Below are 10,217 nucleotides of genomic sequence, written 5' to 3' on the forward strand. Positions count from 1 at the left end.
AGAAAACAATAAGATGTCATTAGTAAGTTCTTAACCTATTAACAGTTGTTCTAAGTGTAAGTTAACTAAATTCTCCCATCAAAAGGCATCGAAGGGATAAATGGATAGAAAAATAAGACCCGACTATGTGCTGCCTACAAGAGACTCGCGGTCAACTTTACAAACACAAATAGGCTCAGAGTGAAGGGATGGGAAAGGATATTCCTTGCAAGTAGAAACCAAAAGAGAGCAGGAGTAGCTGTACTTATACCAGACAAATTGGATGTTAATTCAAAATCTAACAAAAGATGGGGTCATTATATAATGATAAAGAGGTCAATTTATCAAGAGGACATAATCATAAATATATATGAACACTAAATTAGGACACCTTTAAGTATATTAAGAAAATACAGATCTGAAGGGAGAAATAACAATACAATAATAGTGGCACTTTAATACTCCACTTTCAACAATTGATAGATCAGACAGAAAATCACTAAAAAAATGCTGAACTTGATCCTCTGCGTAGTGTCTGCGAACCGCCATGACTGCCAACGATTATCCATCATTATGGGGCTTTGGAACAACAAAAACATTTAAAATTCCTGTGGAACATTTGGATTTTAAGTATATTGAAAAATGTTCAGATGTTAAACACTTGGAAAAAATTCTTTATGTGCTCAGGTCTGGTGAGGAAGGATATTATCCTGAACTTACGGAATTCTGTGAAAATCGTCTTAAAGGCTTGGCTCCTGAAAGTAGAGCTTTGAGGAAAGATAAACCTGCAGCAACAGCAGCCAGTTTTACAGCAGAAGAATGGGAAAAAATTGACGGTGATATAAAGAGTTGGGTGTCGGAAATTAAAAAAGACGAAAATAAAATGCACTTTCATGAAACTGAAACATCTCCAGCAATGGAAGATCATTTGCCTCCAGTTCGTGGTTCAAACAGCCGTGTTCATGTTAGTAAGGAAAAATATTCTAATAGCAGACGACCTAAAAAGAAAATTCCGAGGGATTATGCAGAATGGGATAAGTTTGACGTGGAAAAGGAATGTTCAAAAATTGATGAAGATTACAAAGAAAAAACTATAGTAAACAACAAGTCACATTTGTCTAAAATTGAGACAAGAATAGACACAGCAGGTCTAACTGAGAAGGAAAAGACTTTTCTTGCTACTCATGAAAAGGAAAAAGGAAATGAAGCTTTTAACTCAGGGGACTATGAAGAGGCTGTGATGTATTATACTAGGAGCATATCCGTGCTCCCCACCGTGGCAGCCTATAACAACCGTGCTCAAGCAGAACTCAAACTACAGAACTGGAACAGTGCTTTCCGGAATTGTGAAAAGGTCTTGGAGTTAGAACCTGGAAACTTGAAAGCTCTTCTGCGCCGTGCCACTACATATAAACATCAGAACAAGCTCCAGGAAGCTATAGAAGATTTGAATAAAGTACTGAATGTTGAACCTGATAATGAGTTGGCCAAAAAGTCCTTGTCGGAGGTTGAGAGAGATCTGAAAAATTCTGAACCTGCATCTAGGGCTCAAACCAAAGGGAAGAGAATGGTTATCCAGGAAATAGAAAACACAGAGGATGAATGTGGGAAGGACAGCGGAAGAGCCCAGGAAGACGGCAGTGGAGATAAGAGTAAAACATTTTTCCTCTTTTGGTTACACAAAAACCTCCCTTTTTGTATGGGCTGGCTCAAATTTTCTATTTCTACCAAAATTCTTAGTCCGCCAAAACTTTTCTAGCTGCACCATGTAAATCCACAAACAAGTTTGTTCTTTTTTCTTAGGGAGAGAGATAAGGGGAGGGGCAGAAAGAGATGGAGAGAGAGGACCGATACCAGCAGCAGAACCAATCTTATGACCCTGAGATCATGACCTGAGCTGGAATCAAGAGTCAAACACTTAATTGACTGAGCCACCCAGGCGCCCCAAGTTTTTTTCTTACTGTTTTTCTTAATACAATCTCCCCAACCCATTTTTCTGCTTAACCAGACACCTTTCCTCTAGTGTTCAATTCAATTCTTGTTTATCATGGTATGTTGACATTATTGATAATTTGCAAGTTAACCTTAAATCCCTCTCCTAGATGATTGTTTTGTATACAGCTACTTGGTTGTAAACCAAATGTGTCGTCTTCACAGGGATGAATGCATTGTTGGGAAATTGCAAAAAAAAAAAAAAAAAAAAAATGCTGAACTTGACAATGCTGTAGACCAAATGGACCAAACAGACATACATAGAACATTCCATCCAACACATTCTTCTCAAGTGCACACAAACCATTCTTCAAGATGAATCATATAACTCTTGGGAAATTTTAGATTGCAATTGTACCCAGCATCTGTTTTGGCCACAGTGGTTTGCAATGAGAAATCAGTAATAGGAATAAGACTGGAGAATTCACAGTTGCATGGAATTTAAACAACATACTCTGGAATGGGTCAAAGAAGAAATCAAAAGAGAAAAAACAAATACATTGAAACAAATGAAAATGGAAACAAGTATACCCAAACTTACCAGATGTGGCAAAAGCAGTTCTGAGAGGAAAGTTTATAGCAATAAATGGTTACATTAAAAAAAAAAAAAAAAGTAAACCCAACAACTATACTGGAAGGTACTAGAAAAAAAAGCATAAGCCCAAATGTTAGCAGAAGGAAGGAAGTAACAAAGATCAGAGCAGAAATAGAGACCACAAAAACAATTTAAAAAAAATGAAACTAACAGCTAGTATTTTGAAAAGATGAACAAAATTGACAAAACTATGTAGACAAAAAGAAGTCTTAGTCCTGTTTGAGAAGACTCAAAATCAGGAGTGAGAGCAGAGCCATCACAATGGCTCTGGATCATTGGAGGCTACTATGAATACAACTATACACCAACAAATTGGATAACCAAGAAGAAATGAATAAATTTTTAGAAACATAACCTACCAAGGCTGAACCATGAAGAAATAGGAAATATGAGAAGACCAATTAATAGTAAGGAGACTGAAGCAGTAATCCAAAACCCCCCAACAAAGAAAAGGTCAGGACCAGATGACTTCCCCAGTAAATTCTATAAAACATTTAAAGAAGAACTAATGCCAGTCATTCTCAAATTCTCTCTTCCAAAAAATTGAAGAGGAGGAAACCTCCCAAACTCATTTTACAAGGCCAGCATTACACTGATAGCAAAACCAGATAAGAATGCCACAAGAGGGGCACCTGGGTGGCTCAGTGGGTTAAAGCCTCTGCCTTTGGCTCAGGTCATGATCCCAGGGTCATGGGATCGAGCCCCACATCGGGCTCTCTGCTCATCAGGGAGCCTGCTTCCTCCTCTCTCTCTGCCTGTCTCTCTGCCTACTTGTGATCTCTGTCTGTCAAATAAATAAATAAAATCTTAAAAAAAAAAAAAAAGAATGCCACAAGAAAAGTACAGGCCAATATCTGATAAATATAAATGCAGAAATTCTCAAACATATAAGCAAACCAAATTCAGCAGCATATTAAAAGCATATACCATGATCAGGTGGGTTTTAAAACATATGTAAATCAATAAATGTAATATTCCACATTAGCAGGATGAAAGATAAAAATCATATCCTCTCAAGTGGTACAGAAAAGTTATTTGATAAAATGCAGCATCCTTTCATGAAAAAAAAACTCTCAACTGAGTAGAAAGGGAAACTGACTCAACAAAGGACTCTATGACCAGTCCATAGCTAAGTTCATACTCAATGGTGAAAGGCAGAAAGCTTTTCCTTCAAGATCAGGAATAAGAAAAGGGTAACCACCTTTACCATTCCTATTCAATATAGTACTGGAAGTCCTGGCCAAAGCAATTAATTAGGCAACAAAAAGAAATAAAAAGCATCCAAATTGGAAAGAAAAAGTAAAATTATCTCTGGGGAGGATATGATTTTATATGTTGACAATCCTAAACACTCCACTAAAAAACTGTTGGACTAATCATCATGAAATTAAGTGACGTTGCAGGCTAAATGATCAATATACAGAAATCAGTTGTGTTTCTCTACACTAGCAATGAAATATCTGACAAAGAAATACACGGAAAATTATAAGGCATTGACAGACATTAAGAAGTGAAGTAGAGAAGACACAGAGGGAAAGATATCCATGTTCATGGATTGGAAAAATTGTTAGAATGTCCTTACTACCCAAATCCATCTACAGATTCAATGCAATCCCTATCAAAATTCCAATGGCATTTTTCACAGAAATAGAGAAAACAATCCTAAAATTTGTGCTGAATTACAGAATACCTTAAATAACCAAAGCAATCATGAGAGAGAACTAAGTTGGAGTCATCACACTTCTGATTTCAAACTATATTACTGAGCTGGAATAATCAAAACAGCAAGGTACAGGCATGAAAGTAGACAGACAAAGAAACAGAATGGCCAAGCCAGAAATAAACTCTCCCCTACAGAGTCAACTAATATTTTACAAGGAAAAGATAGTCTTTCTAACAAGTGGTGTTGGGAAATCTGGATAACCACATACAGAAGAATGAAATTGGATCCCTAGGGGCGCCTGGGTGGCTCAGCGGGTTAAGCCTCTGCATTCGGCTTAGGTCATGATCTTGGGGTCCTGGGATCGAGCCTCACATTGGGCTCTCTGCTCAGTGGGGAGCCTGCTTCCTCCTCTCTCTCTGCCTGCCTCTCTGCCTACTTGTGATCTCTGTCAAATAAATAAATAAAATCTTTAAAAAAAAAAAAAGAAAGAAATTGGATCCCTATCTTATGCCACTCAGAAAAACTAAAATAAAGACTTAAACATAAGGCTGAATCCTTAATACTCTGGAAAGAAAACAGGGAGGAAACTCCTTGACATTGTTCTTGACAACAAGTTTTTGGGTAAAACACTGAAATCACAAGCAACAAAAGCAAATATAAATGGGACCATGTCAAACTAAAAGGCTTCTGGACAACTAAAGAAACAGTCAACAAAATGAAAGGGCAATGTGGAGAACAGGAGACAATATTTGCAAACCATATCTGATGAGTTAATATTCAAAATACTTAAAGAATTTATGTAACTCAATAGTAAAAAAAAAATTGACAGGAAAATGGGCAGAGGAACCCAATGGACATTTTTCTGAAGAAAACATATGAGTGGCTAACAGGTACATAAAAGATAAGATACTCAACATCCCTAATGATCAGAAAAATGCAAACCAAAAAGATGAGATAACAAATGTTGGCGGGGACATGGAGAAAAGGGAACTCTCATATAGTGTTGGTGGAAATATAAGATGGTACGACCACCATGGAAAACAGTATGGAGGTTCCTCAAAAAATTTAAAATAGATCTACCATATGCTCAAATAATCCCACTTCTGGATATATATCCAAAGGAAATGAAAACAAGATCTCAAAGAGATATCAGACTCTTACAGTCATTGCAACGTTCTTCGTAACAGCCAAGGTACGCAAAGAGCCTAAGTGTTTGTCAACAGATGATTGGATAAGGGTATGGATTATGTGTGTGTGTGTGTGTGTGTGTGTGTGTGTGTGTGTGTGAAGAAATATTTATCCATGAGAACGTAGGAACTCTTGTCATTTACAATAACATGGATGGACCTTGAGGGTATTATGATAAGTAAAATAAGAAATTAATAAGACAGAAACTGTATAGTATCACTTATATGTGAAACATCAAAAAAAAAAAAAAAAAAAAAAAAAAAAAGAACTCCTAGAAAGAATAGAATGGGTATTGTCAAGGGCTGGATGGTGGGGAAAATGAGAAGATGTGAATCAAAGGGTACAAATTTCTGGTTATAATTAAGTTCTGGGGATTTAATGCTTAGCATGGTACCTATGGTTAACAATACTGTATTGTATAATTGAAAATCGCTAAAAGTACATTTTTTTATTAACATATCATGTATTATTTGCTTTGGGGTACAGGTCTGTGAATCATCAGTCTTACACAATTCACAGTACTCACCATAGCACATACCCTCCCCAATGTCCATCCCCCAGCCACCCCATCCCTCCCACCCTCTCCCCTCAGGCAACCCTCAGTTTGTTTCCTGAGATTAAGAGTATCTTATGGTTTGTCTCCTTCCCTGGTTTTGTCTTTAAGAGAGTAAATTTTAAATGTTATCTCCACAAAAAAGAAATGGTAATTATGGGAGGTGTGGAGGCATAACTAACCCTACTGTGGTCATCATGTCACAATACATAAGTTATTCATCAAATTATATGTTGTACATCTTAAACTTACATAATGTTATTTGTTAATTGTATCTCAAAGCTGGGGGGGGGGAATCTAGAAAAGACTTTCAGCCAGATGTTTAGTTCTTGAATATCCAGTTGAGATGTATAATTTTTAAGATAATGGCTCATCGGGGCGCCTGGGTAGCTCAGTGGGTTAAAGCCTCTGCCTTCAGCTCGGGTCATGATCCCAGGGTCCTGGGATCCAGCCCTGCATCGGGCTCTCTGCTCAGTGGGGAGCCTGCTTTCTCCTCTCTCTCTGCCTGCCTCTCTGCCTACTTGTGATCTCTGTCAGATAAATAAATAAAATATTTTTTTAAAAAAAGATAATGGCTCATCACTGCAAGCTTTTGAGAAAGGAAATGGTACAGACATGTCAGTGAAGCCTGAGATAGATCAAGAGAGCCTGGCACATGGAAGGTCCTCTATAAATGTTTGTTGAGGGGTGCCTGGGTGGCTCAGTGGGTTGGACCTCTGCCTTCGGCTCAGGTCATGGTCTCAGGGTCCTGGGATTGAGCCCCACATCGGGCTTTCTGCTCAGCAGGGAGCCTGCTTCCCCTCCACAAATAAATAAAATCTTTAAAAAAAAAATGTTTGTTGAAAAGAATTGGGTATCTTTTCAAATTCCTTATGTGAAACTTATCTTCATGTAAAAAAATATAGTTCACTAACTCCAGGAGGTTATTCAATCTAATACTTGTGGTGTTGCCTCACAGAAAATCTGCTTGGTGCACTGGAATGACACATTCTCTGTGGCTATTGCTAAGGTTCCTGAGGGATAACGGGGTGGGGGGGGGCGCTTCAGTGTGATGGATATTCTGCAATGCATGTAGAGAAACATTTAAAAATATAAGTAAATGGGGTGCCTGGGTGGCTCAGTTGGTTAAGCATCTGCCTTCGGTTAAGGTCATGATCCCAGAGTCCAGTTATCCAGTCCCACATTGGGCTCCCTGCTCAGTGGGGGGTCTGCTTCTCCCTCTGACCCTCTCCCTGCATACTCACTCACTCTCTCTCTCTCTGTCTCTCAAATAAATAAATAATTTTTTTTAAAAAGGAATACAAGTAATAAAGATGTCTGTAAGAATGCTGATAAATAATCCCACCCCCCAAATAAAGAGGCAGTCCAGCACTCCACTCAGAGTCTCTGCTTTGATGATGGAGTCATACTGGGTAGTGGTTTCTTTGAAGGGGACAGAGAGATGAATGCATGCATGGGACAGATCCCCATATTATGGCTCCCCAGTACACATTTTCTCAGTTTATATGAATTCGGTCATTTCCTCAAGGCTACCAACAGTGACAGAGTGGCTAGGAAAGGAGGGTCCCTAGCCTCAGCCACAGGGTGAATCATCTCACATGAGAATTCAGGTCATAGGGGTGCCTGGGTGGCTCATTGGTTAAGCAGCTGTCTTTGGCTCAGGTCATGATCCTGGGGTCCTGGGATCAAGTCCCACATCAGGCTCCCCACGTAGCAAGGAGCCTGTTTCTCCCTCTCCCTCTTCTTCTGTTCCCTTGCTTGTGCGCATGCTGTCTCTCTCTCTCTCTCTCTGTCAATTAAATAAAATCTTCAAAAAGAAAAAGAAGAAGAAGAAGAAGGAGAAGAATTCATGTTCTGGAAGGAAAACCCTAGACCAAACTGCTCTTTCCAATGAGAAGCTTCTCCTCAGGCTCAAGTGCTCTCCTGCTCAGTGGCCTCAAGCTGGGGCCAATTTAATCTTTTAGAGATGTTTTATTAACATTAAGGAAGGGGGTTGGTGCCCCTATCTCTCTCCTTCAGATTTCCTCAACCCTTGTACCAGTTTGCCCAGTTCTTCCCAGCAACACCCTGGCCCCCTTACTAAAAGGGGCCAAGCAAGTAGAGCTTCCCAGAACAAAGAAGATCTATGCAACAACCGGATTGGCCCTAGCTAGAAAGAGAAACAATACATGTCGAAATAGTGCCCTTTGTACACATTCACATGGCAGTTTCACTTAAAGGGGGTGAGGGAAGGAAGATGCATGTTCTCCCACACTGGCCATCTTGCTACACATGTGGTTGAACCTGTGAAGAATTTCAAAAGGTGCAGCAACTCTTGTCAATATTGGGAAGCTCTCATCTTCAAGCTAGAGTTATCACTACTAACTAGAAGTTAGAGCTCCAAGAAGACAGCCAGAAAAATCTTCAAGGCCATCCATGCTGAGTGAGTTGAAAGAAAATTAAAGCTGCATCCTTTTAAGGGTTGACTAGCCTCAACACCGATCTAGAATTGCCTCTTGGAGCACACGCCACATGCAGTGATTTGCGGGCAGTTCACCGGCAGCAACACCTCTGCCACCAGTTGAGAGAACTTCCTAACCCAGATGCTGGAGATACTGAGTCACCTGGCATCTCCTGCCACCTGCCCCTCCCTCTGCTGGTGGCACAAACGTGTGTGACTTCAGAGGCTGATTTCAATGACTGGCCTCTGGGAGATAGTTGGTACCGCATGTAGAAAAAAAAATTCCATCCACACCTATAAAGCTGACCATTGAATTCTTCTGCCTAGAACAGAAAGAATTTTGTCTGTTTTATTTATCTGTTCTTTACTTGGTGGTAGAGGATAGGACAGGGAAACTAGCCAAAGTGTATACTCTTTGCCTTCTCAGATGATTTTTGACAGGTAATCTTGTCATCATCACTAGGTAGAACATGGCGGCAATGTGAAATTCCAAACTTTTCAAAAACACAAGGTCAGAAATACAAAAGAAAGTCTACAATTTCCAGTTGAAGTCTGGCTCCAGTAGAGGTTTGCAAAATAACACAGATGACAAAGTTCTGAATTGAGGGACAAATTTTGGCCTCCCTGATGGAAAACAGCTAATAGAGCATTCATGTCTTGCCACATTTTTGACCCTTTGGTATCCTTCACTTTCTCCTATGGGAAATTTCAGAAGTCCTTAGCCTGAAATACAAAGACTTTGACAATTTAACCCAAATCTTCTTTTTAGCTTTATGTCTCACCCCACCCTCCCTAAAATCCACAATCTCATAGGAGTACCCATTTATTCCGCATATATAACATAAAACATAGTCTATCCTGTTCGTAGAGATTTTTTCTATCAAGAGGTTCTTCCTACTTTCTCAACCTGAAAAAACTTAGCTCAAAGGTCACTTCTTAAGAAAGGCTTTAAAACTGATCACTCCCTCCCCTGTGCCCCTATAACGTTAATTACACTATTTTTCTAGTAAATAAATTTGATTATTTGTCTACTCCTCTCCTCTTTGCTCCTTAAGGCAAACACAATATCTCATTCTCTCTATCTGCCCTGGGTCCAATAATTCCTGGAACAAAGTAGCCACAAAACAAATATATGTTCACTGATGTTGGCTATTAAGGATCAACAACTTGTGAATACCCCCTTTTTCTGAGCCAGCAGCAAAACACCCAACACCAGGCTTAGCCTGGCTGGGATCTAAACCCAACCACATAGTTACTCTGGCAGATATGAAGATGATCTTACTCAGGGAACAGAATCACATGGAGATCAATGCTCCATCTGCTGGGAACCTGGTCTTGATCCTGAGAACATACGTCCAACTCATCACTGGATCCACACTGCATCTTTGTGTGACCAATTTCCTGCATGAAAAATATGCTGTCCCAAGGACTACCAAAAATGAGGTTTCTCCCTCTCTCAATGTAATGGAAATTGCGAGACATCAAGAAGCTAACCGAAGAATGTACCCTTCACTCCCTGTTAGGCACAATCCTGGGACCACCCATACCTGTACTGCCTCAAGTCCTTGACTTGAAAGTGAGATCCTTCAGGTGTCTAAACCATTCTGGTCACGGCTCACTTAGCAACGGGGACTTTTCCTAGAGACAAAGATAAAGAAAGGGGAGTGAGGGGGTGTGTGTGATGGTTCTAAATCATTTGCTGCAATTTTATACTACCACTTTGTAGTATAAAAATCACCCCTGCCATCTACAAGTGACGTCTAAGTTCCCACCCCCTTGGATCTAGGTTGCCACATGGCTACTCTAA

General features: G+C 39.7%; 1 pseudogene across 1 annotated transcript; it reads left to right on the top strand.

Moving 5' to 3' along the window:
• The first annotated feature begins 526 nt into the window (after positions 1 to 526).
• Positions 527 to 1,738, top strand: LOC111142007 (annotated as a pseudogene). The gene has a single exon (XR_002640233.1). The product of XR_002640233.1 is annotated as a sperm-associated antigen 1 pseudogene (transcript).
• The last annotated feature ends 8,479 nt before the right edge of the window (positions 1,739 to 10,217 follow it).

Source organism: Enhydra lutris, unplaced genomic scaffold (genome assembly GCF_002288905.1).
Source record: "Enhydra lutris kenyoni isolate GAN:26980312 unplaced genomic scaffold, ASM228890v2 scaffoldscaffold7, whole genome shotgun sequence".
NCBI classification, from domain to species: domain Eukaryota; kingdom Metazoa; phylum Chordata; class Mammalia; order Carnivora; family Mustelidae; genus Enhydra; species Enhydra lutris.